General features: G+C 46.2%; 8 non-coding genes across 8 annotated transcripts; all 8 read left to right on the top strand.

Moving 5' to 3' along the window:
- The first annotated feature begins 891 nt into the window (after positions 1-891).
- Positions 892-1,082, top strand: LOC130313835 (U2 spliceosomal RNA). The gene has a single exon (XR_008861688.1). It is a non-coding gene; the product is annotated as a U2 spliceosomal RNA (small nuclear RNA).
- Positions 1,083-3,165: 2,083 nt separating this feature from the next.
- LOC130313838 (U2 spliceosomal RNA) lies at positions 3,166-3,356 on the top strand. The gene has a single exon (XR_008861690.1). It is a non-coding gene; the product is annotated as a U2 spliceosomal RNA (small nuclear RNA).
- Positions 3,357-5,448: 2,092 nt separating this feature from the next.
- Positions 5,449-5,639, top strand: LOC130313839 (U2 spliceosomal RNA). The gene has a single exon (XR_008861691.1). It is a non-coding gene; the product is annotated as a U2 spliceosomal RNA (small nuclear RNA).
- Positions 5,640-7,737: 2,098 nt separating this feature from the next.
- On the top strand, positions 7,738-7,928 carry LOC130313840 (U2 spliceosomal RNA). Its single transcript, XR_008861692.1, has one exon. It is a non-coding gene; the product is annotated as a U2 spliceosomal RNA (small nuclear RNA).
- A 2,087-nt stretch (positions 7,929-10,015) lies between these two features.
- On the top strand, positions 10,016-10,206 carry LOC130313841 (U2 spliceosomal RNA). Its single transcript, XR_008861693.1, has one exon. It is a non-coding gene; the product is annotated as a U2 spliceosomal RNA (small nuclear RNA).
- Positions 10,207-12,299: 2,093 nt separating this feature from the next.
- Positions 12,300-12,490, top strand: LOC130313842 (U2 spliceosomal RNA). Its single transcript, XR_008861694.1, has one exon. It is a non-coding gene; the product is annotated as a U2 spliceosomal RNA (small nuclear RNA).
- Positions 12,491-14,585: 2,095 nt separating this feature from the next.
- On the top strand, positions 14,586-14,776 carry LOC130313843 (U2 spliceosomal RNA). Its single transcript, XR_008861695.1, has one exon. It is a non-coding gene; the product is annotated as a U2 spliceosomal RNA (small nuclear RNA).
- A 2,092-nt stretch (positions 14,777-16,868) lies between these two features.
- LOC130313844 (U2 spliceosomal RNA) lies at positions 16,869-17,059 on the top strand. Its single transcript, XR_008861696.1, has one exon. It is a non-coding gene; the product is annotated as a U2 spliceosomal RNA (small nuclear RNA).
- The last annotated feature ends 1,095 nt before the right edge of the window (positions 17,060-18,154 follow it).

Below are 18,154 nucleotides of genomic sequence, written 5' to 3' on the forward strand. Positions count from 1 at the left end.
TATATATATATATATATACGCGCACACACACACATATATATAAACGTATTCTCCGTTGAGATATTGCAGCCGCTGCTGTGTCCAGGCCCAGGAGCCTTAGCACTGTGCTGTGATGTCACTCAATACCACTGACATCACTAGGTGTAAACAACATCTCTCCTTTGCTGTGTATGTGACTATGGAGCTGTTTGGTGATGTCGTCTATTATGGCCTTCATAGAAGCAACAGGAGATTGTTGCATCCATCTAGAACCCTCAGAACTACAGTGCTATGATGTCACTCACTTCCACAGGCCTTGCAGAGTGTAAACAACAACAACCCAGCTTTGTTGTGTATGTAACCATAGGGATTTGTGATGTCACCTAGAACCTTCACAGCAGCGACAGCTTTATGAGGAGCATCAGCACTGCTCTGCCTGAGCAGAACCATCACCGCCATAGGTTGTCAAATAACCCGGGTTTAACCCACACAGGTAAGTCCAATGGGGTGCAGGCATGTCCTCTATGCTTACAGCTTCCCGTGGGTGTTGGTTTGATACCGTTTGGGGACAGCCAAGGAGGCATCTGCAGGCAACAAAGGTAGGTGTGTGCTTGTGTGTGTGTTTCCTATGCAGATCCTAAGCCCAGTGTCACATGCAAGTAGGAGGAGTAAGAAGGGTTCCTGGCAAATCCGGGTTATGGATTGCATTTAAAAAGGCCCCGTGGGAGTGCAATGGGCCCCTGTCTTGCTGCTTAGCAATAATGGTATGGGTTTAGGTTCTGCTGTGTGTACTGGTGGTTGACTGCCCCCCAGCCCAGAGTGTGCATGGAAAATTGTCTGGCAGCCTCCCTGACAGCAAGCAGTGATAGTGCCCATGAAGGGCACCTTGTTGGGCCCGCCCCTTTCACGGTTATCGCTTCTCGGCCTTTTGGCTAAGATCAAGTGTAGTATCTGTTCTTATCAGTTTAATATCTGATACGTCCCCTATCTGGGGACCATATATTAAATGGATTTTTGAGAACGGGGGCCGATTTCGAAGCTTGCTTCCGTCGCCCTATGCATTGACCCGATATGGCAGTATCTTCGGGTACAGTGCACCACCCCCTTACAGGGTTAAAAAGAAAGATTCCTACTTTCATTGCTACCTGCTTGCTGGCTAGCCAGCTAGCCAGCCCTGTGGGCCTTGCTGCTGCTGCAGCCAAAAAACAAAAGGTGGTGCTGCTGCTGCTTCTGCTGCTTCTGCTTCTGCTTGTGTCTGGCCGCTGTTGGAGCGTCCAGGCACAGGACTTCTGCTGCTGCTGACTAAATGGCCTCCTTAATTGGATCATTTGAGTAGCCAGCACACCTGTGCAGGTAGGGCATGACATGATAGGCAGCTGCCTTGATAGCGGGTGGGTGCTGAATGTTCCTAATTGACAAAATAAGATTAATGCTTATGAAGAAATATAAAATCTCATCCCTTCCCCAATATCGCGCCACACCCCTACCCCTTAATTCCCTGGTTGAACTTGATGGACATATGTCTTTTTTCGACCGTACTAACTATGTAACTATGTAACATAACATGGGGGGGGGGGGGGTCTCCTGGCTGTTCACACAGGTGTGTCATTGCTGTACATTGACCATGCATTGCTTCTGTGGTATTGCAAAGGCAAAGACAAATGCTTCCAGCCATCCATTGCACTAATGGATTGGTCATCAGCTGGCTGTCTATGTCCCGCATCAATATAGACCAAAGTACAGAGGGTTAGGCTATGCTATTGTGCACCTACCTGATGCATCAGAAGGTGCGAGGCCCTTGCTAAATTCTGTGCACAGACTTTGAGATCTATACTTTAGACTGTATCTAAACCTGCTCCAACATGGACTGACATTCTGGCCTACTTTCAGCCGATGCGACTTGTCTGTCGCTGAACAGTCGCTTTTTATGTATTCAGCACCTATGTATAATGTTGTAAAAATGCTCTAGAAGCTAAAGTCGCAGAAATGTCACACATATTTGGCCTGCAACTTTCTGTGCGACAAATTCAGACAGGAAAAATCAGTATAAATCCTTAGAAAATTATCCCCCAGTGTCTCCATCTGCTGGCGGTATTGAATAAGCATTGCTGCACTGATGGGGTATGCATTAGACGAAAAAAAAGAAGAAAAAGAAGAATAATACGCCCAGAAAAGAGGCGAAAAGGAGAAAAACGTAAAAAAACGTGAAAAAAAAGTAAGAGGAAGAGAAGGGAAAAAAAGGTGGAAATGGGTTTAAACGTGATTTCGGCGGAGAAATATATATATATATATATATATATATATATATATATACGCGCACACACACACATATATATAAACGTATTCTCCGTTGAGATATTGCAGCCGCTGCTGTGTCCAGGCCCAGGAGCCTTAGCACTGTGCTGTGATGTCACTCAATACCACTGACATCACTAGGTGTAAACAACATCTCTCCTTTGCTGTGTATGTGACTATGGAGCTGTTTGGTGATGTCGTCTGTTATGGCCTTCATAGAAGCAACAGGAGATTGTTGCATCCATCTAGAACCCTCAGAACTACAGTGCTATGATGTCACTCACTTCCACAGGCCTTGCAGAGTGTAAACAACAACAACCCAGCTTTGTTGTGTATGTAACCATAGGGATTTGTGATGTCACCTAGAACCTTCACAGCAGCGACAGCTTTATGAGGAGCATCAGCACTGCTCTGCCTGAGCAGAACCATCACCGCCATAGGTTGTCAAATAACCCGGGTTTAACCCACACAGGTAAGTCCAATGGGGTGCAGGCATGTCCTCTATGCTTACAGCTTCCCGTGGGTGTTGGTTTGATACCGTTTGGGGACAGCCAAGGAGGCATCTGCAGGCAACAAAGGTAGGTGTGTGCTTGTGTGTGTGTTTCCTATGCAGATCCTAAGCCCAGTGTCACATGCAAGTAGGAGGAGTAAGAAGGGTTCCTGGCAAATCCGGGTTATGGATTGCATTTAAAAAGGCCCCGTGGGAGTGCAATGGGCCCCTGTCTTGCTGCTTAGCAATAATGGTATGGGTTTAGGTTCTGCTGTGTGTACTGGTGGTTGACTGCCCCCCAGCCCAGAGTGTGCATGGAAAATTGTCTGGCAGCCTCCCTGACAGCAAGCAGTGATAGTGCCCATGAAGGGCACCTTGTTGGGCCCGCCCCTTTCACGATTATCGCTTCTCGGCCTTTTGGCTAAGATCAAGTGTAGTATCTGTTCTTATCAGTTTAATATCTGATACGTCCCCTATCTGGGGACCATATATTAAATGGATTTTTGAGAACGGGGGCCGATTTCGAAGCTTGCTTCCGTCGCCCTATGCATTGACCCGATATGGCAGTATCTTCGGGTACAGTGCACCACCCCCTTACAGGGTTAAAAAGAAAGATTCCTACTTTCATTGCTACCTGCTTGCTGGCTAGCCAGCTAGCCAGCCCTGTGGGCCTTGCTGCTGCTGCAGCCAAAAAACAAAAGGTGGTGCTGCTGCTGCTGCTTCTGCTGCTTCTGCTTCTGCTTGTGTCTGGCCGCTGTTGGAGCGTCCAGGCACAGGACTTCTGCTGCTGCTGACTAAATGGCCTCCTTAATTGGATCATTTGAGTAGCCAGCACACCTGTGCAGGTAGGGCATGACATGATAGGCAGCTGCCTTGATAGCGGGTGGGTGCTGAATGTTCCTAATTGACAAAATAAGATTAATGCTTATGAAGAAATATAAAATCTCATCCCTTCCCCAATATCGCGCCACACCCCTACCCCTTAATTCCCTGGTTGAACTTGATGGACATATGTCTTTTTTCGACCGTACTAACTATGTAACTATGTAACATAACATGGGGGGGGGGGGTGTCCTGGCTGTTCACACAGGTGTGTCATTGCTGTACATTGACCATGCATTGCTTCTGTGGTATTGCAAAGGCAAAGACAAATGCTTCCAGCCATCCATTGCACTAATGGATTGGTCATCAGCTGGCTGTCTATGTCCCGCATCAATATAGACCAAAGTACAGAGGGTTAGGCTATGCTATTGTGCACCTACCTGATGCATCAGAAGGTGGGAGGCCCTTGCTAAATTCTGTGCACAGACTTTGAGATCTATACTTTAGACTGTATCTAAACCTGCTCCAACATGGACTGACATTCTGGCCTACTTTCAGCCGATGCGACTTGTCTGTCGCTGAACAGTCGCTTTTTATGTATTCAGCACCTATGTATAATGTTGTAAAAATGCTCTAGAAGCTAAAGTCGCAGAAATGTCACACATATTTGGCCTGCAACTTTCTGTGCGACAAATTCAGACAGGAAAAATCAGTATAAATCCTTAGAAAATGATCCCCCAGTGTCTCCATCTGCTGGCGGTATTGAATAAGCATTGCTGCACTGATGGGGTATGCATTAGACGAAAAAAAAGAAGAAAAAGAAGAATAATACGCCCAGAAAAGAGGCGAAAAGGAGAAAAACGTAAAAAAACGTGAAAAAAAAGTAAGAGGAAGAGAAGGGAAAAAAAGGTGGAAAAGGATTTAAAAGTGATTTCGGCGGAGAAATATATATATATATATATATATATATATATATATATATATATATACGCGCACACACACACATATATATAAACGTATTCTCCGTTGAGATATTGCAGCCGCTGCTGTGTCCAGGCCCAGGAGCCTTAGCACTGTGCTGTGATGTCACTCAATACCACTGACATCACTAGGTGTAAACAACATCTCTCCTTTGCTGTGTATGTGACTATGGAGCTGTTTGGTGATGTCGTCTATTATGGCCTTCATAGAAGCAACAGGAGATTGTTGCATCCATCTAGAACCCTCAGAACTACAGTGCTATGATGTCACTCACTTCCACAGGCCTTGCAGAGTGTAAACAACAACAACCCAGCTTTGTTGTGTATGTAACCATAGGGATTTGTGATGTCACCTAGAACCTTCACAGCAGCGACAGCTTTATGAGGAGCATCAGCACTGCTCTGCCTGAGCAGAACCATCACCGCCATAGGTTGTCAAATAACCCGGGTTTAACCCACACAGGTAAGTCCAATGGGGTGCAGGCATGTCCTCTATGCTTACAGCTTCCCGTGGGTGTTGGTTTGATACCGTTTGGGGACAGCCAAGGAGGCATCTGCAGGCAACAAAGGTAGGTGTGTGCTTGTGTGTGTGTTTCCTATGCAGATCCTAAGCCCAGTGTCACATGCAAGTAGGAGGAGTAAGAAGGGTTCCTGGCAAATCCGGGTTATGGATTGCATTTAAAAAGGCCCCGTGGGAGTGCAATGGGCCCCTGTCTTGCTGCTTAGCAATAATGGTATGGGTTTAGGTTCTGCTGTGTGTACTGGTGGTTGACTGCCCCCCAGCCCAGAGTGTGCATGGAAAATTGTCTGGCAGCCTCCCTGACAGCAAGCAGTGATAGTGCCCATGAAGGGCACCTTGTTGGGCCCGCCCCTTTCACGGTTATCGCTTCTCGGCCTTTTGGCTAAGATCAAGTGTAGTATCTGTTCTTATCAGTTTAATATCTGATACGTCCCCTATCTGGGGACCATATATTAAATGGATTTTTGAGAACGGGGGCCGATTTCGAAGCTTGCTTCCGTCGCCCTATGCATTGACCCGATATGGCAGTATCTTCGGGTACAGTGCACCACCCCCTTACAGGGTTAAAAAGAAAGATTCCTACTTTCATTGCTACCTGCTTGCTGGCTAGCCAGCTAGCCAGCCCTGTGGGCCTTGCTGCTGCTGCAGCCAAAAAACAAAAGGTGGTGCTGCTGCTGCTTCTGCTGCTTCTGCTTCTGCTTGTGTCTGGCCGCTGTTGGAGCGTCCAGGCACAGGACTTCTGCTGCTGCTGACTAAATGGCCTCCTTAATTGGATCATTTGAGTAGCCAGCACACCTGTGCAGGTAGGGCATGACATGATAGGCAGCTGCCTTGATAGCGGGTGGGTGCTGAATGTTCCTAATTGACAAAATAAGATTAATGCTTATGAAGAAATATAAAATCTCATCCCTTCCCCAATATCGCGCCACACCCCTACCCCTTAATTCCCTGGTTGAACTTGATGGACATATGTCTTTTTTCGACCGTACTAACTATGTAACTATGTAACATAACATGGGGGGGGGGGGGTCTCCTGGCTGTTCACACAGGTGTGTCATTGCTGTACATTGACCATGCATTGCTTCTGTGGTATTGCAAAGGCAAAGACAAATGCTTCCAGCCATCCATTGCACTAATGGATTGGTCATCAGCTGGCTGTCTATGTCCCGCATCAATATAGACCAAAGTACAGAGGGTTAGGCTATGCTATTGTGCACCTACCTGATGCATCAGAAGGTGCGAGGCCCTTGCTAAATTCTGTGCACAGACTTTGAGATCTATACTTTAGACTGTATCTAAACCTGCTCCAACATGGACTGACATTCTGGCCTACTTTCAGCCGATGCGACTTGTCTGTCGCTGAACAGTCGCTTTTTATGTATTCAGCACCTATGTATAATGTTGTAAAAATGCTCTAGAAGCTAAAGTCGCAGAAATGTCACACATATTTGGCCTGCAACTTTCTGTGCGACAAATTCAGACAGGAAAAATCAGTATAAATCCTTAGAAAATTATCCCCCAGTGTCTCCATCTGCTGGCGGTATTGAATAAGCATTGCTGCACTGATGGGGTATGCATTAGACGAAAAAAAAGAAGAAAAAGAAGAATAATACGCCCAGAAAAGAGGCGAAAAGGAGAAAAACGTAAAAAAACGTGAAAAAAAAGTAAGAGGAAGAGAAGGGAAAAAAAGGTGGAAATGGGTTTAAAAGTGATTTCGGCGGAGAAATATATATATATATATATATATATATATATATATATATATATATATATATATACGCGCACACACACACATATATATAAACGTATTCTCCGTTGAGATATTGCAGCCGCTGCTGTGTCCAGGCCCAGGAGCCTTAGCACTGTGCTGTGATGTCACTCAATACCACTGACATCACTAGGTGTAAACAACATCTCTCCTTTGCTGTGTATGTGACTATGGAGCTGTTTGGTGATGTCGTCTATTATGGCCTTCATAGAAGCAACAGGAGATTGTTGCATCCATCTAGAACCCTCAGAACTACAGTGCTATGATGTCACTCACTTCCACAGGCCTTGCAGAGTGTAAACAACAACAACCCAGCTTTGTTGTGTATGTAACCATAGGGATTTGTGATGTCACCTAGAACCTTCACAGCAGCGACAGCTTTATGAGGAGCATCAGCACTGCTCTGCCTGAGCAGAACCATCACCGCCATAGGTTGTCAAATAACCCGGGTTTAACCCACACAGGTAAGTCCAATGGGGTGCAGGCATGTCCTCTATGCTTACAGCTTCCCGTGGGTGTTGGTTTGATACCGTTTGGGGACAGCCAAGGAGGCATCTGCAGGCAACAAAGGTAGGTGTGTGCTTGTGTGTGTGTTTCCTATGCAGATCCTAAGCCCAGTGTCACATGCAAGTAGGAGGAGTAAGAAGGGTTCCTGGCAAATCCGGGTTATGGATTGCATTTAAAAAGGCCCCGTGGGAGTGCAATGGGCCCCTGTCTTGCTGCTTAGCAATAATGGTATGGGTTTAGGTTCTGCTGTGTGTACTGGTGGTTGACTGCCCCCCAGCCCAGAGTGTGCATGGAAAATTGTCTGGCAGCCTCCCTGACAGCAAGCAGTGATAGTGCCCATGAAGGGCACCTTGTTGGGCCCGCCCCTTTCACGGTTATCGCTTCTCGGCCTTTTGGCTAAGATCAAGTGTAGTATCTGTTCTTATCAGTTTAATATCTGATACGTCCCCTATCTGGGGACCATATATTAAATGGATTTTTGAGAACGGGGGCCGATTTCGAAGCTTGCTTCCGTCGCCCTATGCATTGACCCGATATGGCAGTATCTTCGGGTACAGTGCACCACCCCCTTACAGGGTTAAAAAGAAAAATTCCTACTTTCATTGCTACCTGCTTGCTGGCTAGCCAGCTAGCCAGCCCTGTGGGCCTTGCTGCTGCTGCAGCCAAAAAACAAAAGGTGGTGCTGCTGCTGCTTCTGCTGCTTCTGCTTCTGCTTGTGTCTGGCCGCTGTTGGAGCGTCCAGGCACAGGACTTCTGCTGCTGCTGACTAAATGGCCTCCTTAATTGGATCATTTGAGTAGCCAGCACACCTGTGCAGGTAGGGCATGACATGATAGGCAGCTGCCTTGATAGCGGGTGGGTGCTGAATGTTCCTAATTGACAAAATAAGATTAATGCTTATGAAGAAATATAAAATCTCATCCCTTCCCCAATATCGCGCCACACCCCTACCCCTTAATTCCCTGGTTGAACTTGATGGACATATGTCTTTTTTCGACCGTACTAACTATGTAACTATGTAACATAACATGGGGGGGGGGGGGGGGTCTCCTGGCTGTTCACACAGGTGTGTCATTGCTGTACATTGACCATGCATTGCTTCTGTGGTATTGCAAAGGCAAAGACAAATGCTTCCAGCCATCCATTGCACTAATGGATTGGTCATCAGCTGGCTGTCTATGTCCCGCATCAATATAGACCAAAGTACAGAGGGTTAGGCTATGCTATTGTGCACCTACCTGATGCATCAGAAGGTGCGAGGCCCTTGCTAAATTCTGTGCACAGACTTTGAGATCTATACTTTAGACTGTATCTAAACCTGCTCCAACATGGACTGACATTCTGGCCTACTTTCAGCCGATGCGACTTGTCTGTCGCTGAACAGTCGCTTTTTATGTATTCAGCACCTATGTATAATGTTGTAAAAATGCTCTAGAAGCTAAAGTCGCAGAAATGTCACACATATTTGGCCTGCAACTTTCTGTGCGACAAATTCAGACAGGAAAAATCAGTATAAATCCTTAGAAAATTATCCCCCAGTGTCTCCATCTGCTGGCGGTATTGAATAAGCATTGCTGCACTGATGGGGTATGCATTAGACGAAAAAAAAGAAGAAAAAGAAGAATAATACGCCCAGAAAAGAGGCGAAAAGGAGAAAAACGTAAAAAAACGTGAAAAAAAAGTAAGAGGAAGAGAAGGGAAAAAAAGGTGGAAATGGGTTTAAAAGTGATTTCGGCGGAGAAATATATATATATATATATATATATATATATATATATATACGCGCACACACACACATATATATAAACGTATTCTCCGTTGAGATATTGCAGCCGCTGCTGTGTCCAGGCCCAGGAGCCTTAGCACTGTGCTGTGATGTCACTCAATACCACTGACATCACTAGGTGTAAACAACATCTCTCCTTTGCTGTGTATGTGACTATGGAGCTGTTTGGTGATGTCGTCTATTATGGCCTTCATAGAAGCAACAGGAGATTGTTGCATCCATCTAGAGCCCTCAGAACTACAGTGCTATGATGTCACTCACTTCCACAGGCCTTGCAGAGTGTAAACAACAACAACCCAGCTTTGTTGTGTATGTAACCATAGGGATTTGTGATGTCACCTAGAACCTTCACAGCAGCGACAGCTTTATGAGGAGCATCAGCACTGCTCTGCCTGAGCAGAACCATCACCGCCATAGGTTGTCAAATAACCCGGGTTTAACCCACACAGGTAAGTCCAATGGGGTGCAGGCATGTCCTCTATGCTTACAGCTTCCCGTGGGTGTTGGTTTGATACCGTTTGGGGACAGCCAAGGAGGCATCTGCAGGCAACAAAGGTAGGTGTGTGCTTGTGTGTGTGTTTCCTATGCAGATCCTAAGCCCAGTGTCACATGCAAGTAGGAGGAGTAAGAAGGGTTCCTGGCAAATCCGGGTTATGGATTGCATTTAAAAAGGCCCCGTGGGAGTGCAATGGGCCCCTGTCTTGCTGCTTAGCAATAATGGTATGGGTTTAGGTTCTGCTGTGTGTACTGGTGGTTGACTGCCCCCCAGCCCAGAGTGTGCATGGAAAATTGTCTGGCAGCCTCCCTGACAGCAAGCAGTGATAGTGCCCATGAAGGGCACCTTGTTGGGCCCGCCCCTTTCACGGTTATCGCTTCTCGGCCTTTTGGCTAAGATCAAGTGTAGTATCTGTTCTTATCAGTTTAATATCTGATACGTCCCCTATCTGGGGACCATATATTAAATGGATTTTTGAGAACGGGGGCCGATTTCGAAGCTTGCTTCCGTCGCCCTATGCATTGACCCGATATGGCAGTATCTTCGGGTACAGTGCACCACCCCCTTACAGGGTTAAAAAGAAAGATTCCTACTTTCATTGCTACCTGCTTGCTGGCTAGCCAGCTAGCCAGCCCTGTGGGCCTTGCTGCTGCTGCAGCCAAAAAACAAAAAGTGGTGCTGCTGCTGCTTCTGCTGCTTCTGCTTCTGCTTGTGTCTGGCCGCTGTTGGAGCGTCCAGGCACAGGACTTCTGCTGCTGCTGACTAAATGGCCTCCTTAATTGGATCATTTGAGTAGCCAGCACACCTGTGCAGGTAGGGCATGACATGATAGGCAGCTGCCTTGATAGCGGGTGGGTGCTGAATGTTCCTAATTGACAAAATAAGATTAATGCTTATGAAGAAATATAAAATCTCATCCCTTCCCCAATATCGCGCCACACCCCTACCCCTTAATTCCCTGGTTGAACTTGATGGACATATGTCTTTTTTCGACCGTACTAACTATGTAACTATGTAACATAACATGGGGGGGGGGGGGGGGTCTCCTGGCTGTTCACACAGGTGTGTCATTGCTGTACATTGACCATGCATTGCTTCTGTGGTATTGCAAAGGCAAAGACAAATGCTTCCAGCCATCCATTGCACTAATGGATTGGTCATCAGCTGGCTGTCTATGTCCCGCATCAATATAGACCAAAGTACAGAGGGTTAGGCTATGCTATTGTGCACCTACCTGATGCATCAGAAGGTGCGAGGCCCTTGCTAAATTCTGTGCACAGACTTTGAGATCTATACTTTAGACTGTATCTAAACCTGCTCCAACATGGACTGACATTCTGGCCTACTTTCAGCCGATGCGACTTGTCTGTCGCTGAACAGTCGCTTTTTATGTATTCAGCACCTATGTATAATGTTGTAAAAATGCTCTAGAAGCTAAAGTCGCAGAAATGTCACACATATTTGGCCTGCAACTTTCTGTGCGACAAATTCAGACAGGAAAAATCAGTATAAATCCTTAGAAAATTATCCCCCAGTGTCTCCATCTGCTGGCGGTATTGAATAAGCATTGCTGCACTGATGGGGTATGCATTAGACGAAAAAAAAGAAGAAAAAGAAGAATAATACGCCCAGAAAAGAGGCGAAAAGGAGAAAAACGTAAAAAAACGTGAAAAAAAAGTAAGAGGAAGAGAAGGGAAAAAAAGGTGGAAATGGGTTTAAAAGTGATTTCGGCGGAGAAATATATATATATATATATATATATATATATATATATATATATATACGCGCACACACACACATATATATAAACGTATTCTCCGTTGAGATATTGCAGCCGCTGCTGTGTCCAGGCCCAGGAGCCTTAGCACTGTGCTGTGATGTCACTCAATACCACTGACATCACTAGGTGTAAACAACATCTCTCCTTTGCTGTGTATGTGACTATGGAGCTGTTTGGTGATGTCGTCTATTATGGCCTTCATAGAAGCAACAGGAGATTGTTGCATCCATCTAGAACCCTCAGAACTACAGTGCTATGATGTCACTCACTTCCACAGGCCTTGCAGAGTGTAAACAACAACAACCCAGCTTTGTTGTGTATGTAACCATAGGGATTTGTGATGTCACCTAGAACCTTCACAGCAGCGACAGCTTTATGAGGAGCATCAGCACTGCTCTGCCTGAGCAGAACCATCACCGCCATAGGTTGTCAAATAACCCGGGTTTAACCCACACAGGTAAGTCCAATGGGGTGCAGGCATGTCCTCTATGCTTACAGCTTCCCGTGGGTGTTGGTTTGATACCGTTTGGGGACAGCCAAGGAGGCATCTGCAGGCAACAAAGGTAGGTGTGTGCTTGTGTGTGTGTTTCCTATGCAGATCCTAAGCCCAGTGTCACATGCAAGTAGGAGGAGTAAGAAGGGTTCCTGGCAAATCCGGGTTATGGATTGCATTTAAAAAGGCCCCGTGGGAGTGCAATGGGCCCCTGTCTTGCTGCTTAGCAATAATGGTATGGGTTTAGGTTCTGCTGTGTGTACTGGTGGTTGACTGCCCCCCAGCCCAGAGTGTGCATGGAAAATTGTCTGGCAGCCTCCCTGACAGCAAGCAGTGATAGTGCCCATGAAGGGCACCTTGTTGGGCCCGCCCCTTTCACGGTTATCGCTTCTCGGCCTTTTGGCTAAGATCAAGTGTAGTATCTGTTCTTATCAGTTTAATATCTGATACGTCCCCTATCTGGGGACCATATATTAAATGGATTTTTGAGAACGGGGGCCGATTTCGAAGCTTGCTTCCGTCGCCCTATGCATTGACCCGATATGGCAGTATCTTCGGGTACAGTGCACCACCCCCTTACAGGGTTAAAAAGAAAGATTCCTACTTTCATTGCTACCTGCTTGCTGGCTAGCCAGCTAGCCAGCCCTGTGGGCCTTGCTGCTGCTGCAGCCAAAAAACAAAAGGTGGTGCTGCTGCTGCTTCTGCTGCTTCTGCTTCTGCTTGTGTCTGGCCGCTGTTGGAGCGTCCAGGCACAGGACTTCTGCTGCTGCTGACTAAATGGCCTCCTTAATTGGATCATTTGAGTAGCCAGCACACCTGTGCAGGTAGGGCATGACATGATAGGCAGCTGCCTTGATAGCGGGTGGGTGCTGAATGTTCCTAATTGACAAAATAAGATTAATGCTTATGAAGAAATATAAAATCTCATCCCTTCCCCAATATCGCGCCACACCCCTACCCCTTAATTCCCTGGTTGAACTTGATGGACATATGTCTTTTTTCGACCGTACTAACTATGTAACTATGTAACATAACATGGGGGGGGGGGGGGGGGGGGTCTCCTGGCTGTTCACACAGGTGTGTCATTGCTGTACATTGACCATGCATTGCTTCTGTGGTATTGCAAAGGCAAAGACAAATGCTTCCAGCCATCCATTGCACTAATGGATTGGTCATCAGCTGGCTGTCTATGTCCCGCATCAATATAGACCAAAGTACAGAGGGTTAGGCTATGCTATTGTGCACCTACCTGATGCATCAGAAGGTGCGAGGCCCTTGCTAAATTCTGTGCACAGACTTTGAGATCTATACTTTAGACTGTATCTAAACCTGCTCCAACATGGACTGACATTCTGGCCTACTTTCAGCCGATGCGACTTGTCTGTCGCTGAACAGTCGCTTTTTATGTATTCAGCACCTATGTATAATGTTGTAAAAATGCTCTAGAAGCTAAAGTCGCAGAAATGTCACACATATTTGGCCTGCAACTTTCTGTGCGACAAATTCAGACAGGAAAAATCAGTATAAATCCTTAGAAAATTATCCCCCAGTGTCTCCATCTGCTGGCGGTATTGAATAAGCATTGCTGCACTGATGGGGTATGCATTAGACGAAAAAAAAGAAGAAAAAGAAGAATAATACGCCCAGAAAAGAGGCGAAAAGGAGAAAAACGTAAAAAAACGTGAAAAAAAAGTAAGAGGAAGAGAAGGGAAAAAAAGGTGGAAATGGGTTTAAAAGTGATTTCGGCGGAGAAATATATATATATATATATATATATATATATATATATATATATACGCGCACACACACACATATATATAAACGTATTCTCCGTTGAGATATTGCAGCCGCTGCTGTGTCCAGGCCCAGGAGCCTTAGCACTGTGCTGTGATGTCACTCAATACCACTGACATCACTAGGTGTAAACAACATCTCTCCTTTGCTGTGTATGTGACTATGGAGCTGTTTGGTGATGTCGTCTATTATGGCCTTCATAGAAGCAACAGGAGATTGTTGCATCCATCTAGAACCCTCAGAACTACAGTGCTATGATGTCACTCACTTCCACAGGCCTTGCAGAGTGTAAACAACAACAACCCAGCTTTGTTGTGTATGTAACCATAGGGATTTGTGATGTCACCTAGAACCTTCACAGCAGCGACAGCTTTATGAGGAGCATCAGCACTGCTCTGCCTGAGCAGAACCATCACCGCCATAGGTTGTCAAATAACCCGGGTTTAACCCACACAGGTAAGTCCAATGGGGTGCAGGCATGTCCTCTATGCTTACAGCTTCCCGTGGGTGTTGGTTTGATACCGTTTGGGGACAGCCAAGGAGGCATCTGCAGGCAACAAAGGTAGGTGTGTGCTTGTGTGTGTGTTTCCTATGCAGATCCTAAGCCCAGTGTCACATGCAAGTAGGAGGAGTAAGAAGGGTTCCTGGCAAATCCGGGTTATGGATTGCATTTAAAAAGGCCCCGTGGGAGTGCAATGGGCCCCTGTCTTGCTGCTTAGCAATAATGGTATGGGTTTAGGTTCTGCTGTGTGTACTGGTGGTTGACTGCCCCCCAGCCCAGAGTGTGCATGGAAAATTGTCTGGCAGCCTCCCTGACAGCAAGCAGTGATAGTGCCCATGAAGGGCACCTTGTTGGGCCCGCCCCTTTCACGGTTATCGCTTCTCGGCCTTTTGGCTAAGATCAAGTGTAGTATCTGTTCTTATCAGTTTAATATCTGATACGTCCCCTATCTGGGGACCATATATTAAATGGATTTTTGAGAACGGGGGCCGATTTCGAAGCTTGCTTCCGTCGCCCTATGCATTGACCCGATATGGCAGTATCTTCGGGTACAGTGCACCACCCCCTTACAGGGTTAAAAAGAAAGATTCCTACTTTCATTGCTACCTGCTTGCTGGCTAGCCAGCTAGCCAGCCCTGTGGGCCTTGCTGCTGCTGCAGCCAAAAAACAAAAGGTGGTGCTGCTGCTGCTTCTGCTGCTTCTGCTTCTGCTTGTGTCTGGCCGCTGTTGGAGCGTCCAGGCACAGGACTTCTGCTGCTGCTGACTAAATGGCCTCCTTAATTGGATCATTTGAGTAGCCAGCACACCTGTGCAGGTAGGGCATGACATGATAGGCAGCTGCCTTGATAGCGGGTGGGTGCTGAATGTTCCTAATTGACAAAATAAGATTAATGCTTATGAAGAAATATAAAATCTCATCCCTTCCCCAATATCGCGCCACACCCCTACCCCTTAATTCCCTGGTTGAACTTGATGGACATATGTCTTTTTTCGACCGTACTAACTATGTAACTATGTAACATAACATGGGGGGGGGGGGGGGGGTCTCCTGGCTGTTCACACAGGTGTGTCATTGCTGTACATTGACCATGCATTGCTTCTGTGGTATTGCAAAGGCAAAGACAAATGCTTCCAGCCATCCATTGCACTAATGGATTGGTCATCAGCTGGCTGTCTATGTCCCGCATCAATATAGACCAAAGTACAGAGGGTTAGGCTATGCTATTGTGCACCTACCTGATGCATCAGAAGGTGCGAGGCCCTTGCTAAATTCTGTGCACAGACTTTGAGATCTATACTTTAGACTGTATCTAAACCTGCTCCAACATGGACTGACATTCTGGCCTACTTTCAGCCGATGCGACTTGTCTGTCGCTGAACAGTCGCTTTTTATGTATTCAGCACCTATGTATAATGTTGTAAAAATGCTCTAGAAGCTAAAGTCGCAGAAATGTCACACATATTTGGCCTGCAACTTTCTGTGCGACAAATTCAGACAGGAAAAATCAGTATAAATCCTTAGAAAATTATCCCCCAGTGTCTCCATCTGCTGGCGGTATTGAATAAGCATTGCTGCACTGATGGGGTATGCATTAGACGAAAAAAAAGAAGAAAAAGAAGAATAATACGCCCAGAAAAGAGGCGAAAAGGAGAAAAACGTAAAAAAACGTGAAAAAAAAGTAAGAGGAAGAGAAGGGAAAAAAAGGTGGAAATGGGTTTAAAAGTGATTTCGGCGGAGAAATATATATATATATATATATATATATATATATATATATATATACGCGCACACACACACATATATATAAACGTATTCTCCGTTGAGATATTGCAGCCGCTGCTGTGTCCAGGCCCAGGAGCCTTAGCACTGTGCTGTGATGTCACTCAATACCACTGACATCACTAGGTGTAAACAACATCTCTCCTTTGCTGTGTATGTGACTATGGAGCTGTTTGGTGATGTCGTCTATTATGGCCTTCATAGAAGCAACAGGAGATTGTTGCATCCATCTAGAACCCTCAGAACTACAGTGCTATGATGTCACTCACTTCCACAGGCCTTGCAGAGTGTAAACAACAACAACCCAGCTTTGTTGTGTATGTAACCATAGGGATTTGTGATGTCACCTAGAACCTTCACAGCAGCGACAGCTTTATGAGGAGCATCAGCACTGCTCTGCCTGAGCAGAACCATCACCGCCATAGGTTGTCAAATAACCCGGGTTTAACCCACACAGGTAAGTCCAATGGGGTGCAGGCATGTCCTCTATGCTTACAGCTTCCCGTGGGTGTTGGTTTGATACCGTTTGGGGACAGCCAAGGAGGCATCTGCAGGCAACAAAGGTAGGTGTGTGCTTGTGTGTGTGTTTCCTATGCAGATCCTAAGCCCAGTGTCACATGCAAGTAGGAGGAGTAAGAAGGGTTCCTGGCAAATCCGGGTTATGGATTGCATTTAAAAAGGCCCCGTGGGAGTGCAATGGGCCCCTGTCTTGCTGCTTAGCAATAATGGTATGGGTTTAGGTTCTGCTGTGTGTACTGGTGGTTGACTGCCCCCCAGCCCAGAGTGTGCATGGAAAATTGTCTGGCAGCCTCCCTGACAGCAAGCAGTGATAGTGCCCATGAAGGGCACCTTGTTGGGCCCGCCCCTTTCACGGTTATCGCTTCTCGGCCTTTTGGCTAAGATCAAGTGTAGTATCTGTTCTTATCAGTTTAATATCTGATACGTCCCCTATCTGGGGACCATATATTAAATGGATTTTTGAGAACGGGGGCCGATTTCGAAGCTTGCTTCCGTCGCCCTATGCATTGACCCGATATGGCAGTATCTTCGGGTACAGTGCACCACCCCCTTACAGGGTTAAAAAGAAAGATTCCTACTTTCATTGCTACCTGCTTGCTGGCTAGCCAGCTAGCCAGCCCTGTGGGCCTTGCTGCTGCTGCAGCCAAAAAACAAAAGGTGGTGCTGCTGCTGCTTCTGCTGCTTCTGCTTCTGCTTGTGTCTGGCCGCTGTTGGAGCGTCCAGGCACAGGACTTCTGCTGCTGCTGACTAAATGGCCTCCTTAATTGGATCATTTGAGTAGCCAGCACACCTGTGCAGGTAGGGCATGACATGATAGGCAGCTGCCTTGATAGCGGGTGGGTGCTGAATGTTCCTAATTGACAAAATAAGATTAATGCTTATGAAGAAATATAAAATCTCATCCCTTCCCCAATATCGCGCCACACCCCTACCCCTTAATTCCCTGGTTGAACTTGATGGACATATGTCTTTTTTCGACCGTACTAACTATGTAACTATGTAACATAACATGGGGGGGGGGGGGGGGTCTCCTGGCTGTTCACACAGGTGTGTCATTGCTGTACATTGACCATGCATTGCTTCTGTGGTATTGCAAAGGCAAAGACAAATGCTTCCAGCCATCCATTGCACTAATGGATTGGTCATCAGCTGGCTGTCTATGTCCCGCATCAATATAGACCAAAGTACAGAGGGTTAGGCTATGCTATTGTGCACCTACCTGATGCATCAGAAGGTGCGAGGCCCTTGCTAAATTCTGTGCACAGACTTTGAGATCTATACTTTAGACTGTATCTAAACCTGCTCCAACATGGACTGACATTCTGGCCTACTTTCAGCCGATGCGACTTGTCTGTCGCTGAACAGTCGCTTTTTATGTATTCAGCACCTATGTATAATGTTGTAAAAATGCTCTAGAAGCTAAAGTCGCAGAAATGTCACACATATTTGGCCTGCAACTTTCTGTGCGACAAATTCAGACAGGAAAAATCAGTATAAATCCTTAGAAAATTATCCCCCAGTGTCTCCATCTGCTGGCGGTATTGAATAAGCATTGCTGCACTGATGGGGTATGCATTAGACGAAAAAAAAGAAGAAAAAGAAGAATAATACGCCCAGAAAAGAGGCGAAAAGGAGAAAAACGA

This window comes from Hyla sarda, unplaced genomic scaffold (genome assembly GCF_029499605.1).
Source record: "Hyla sarda isolate aHylSar1 unplaced genomic scaffold, aHylSar1.hap1 scaffold_1785, whole genome shotgun sequence".
NCBI lineage: Eukaryota > Metazoa > Chordata > Amphibia > Anura > Hylidae > Hyla > Hyla sarda.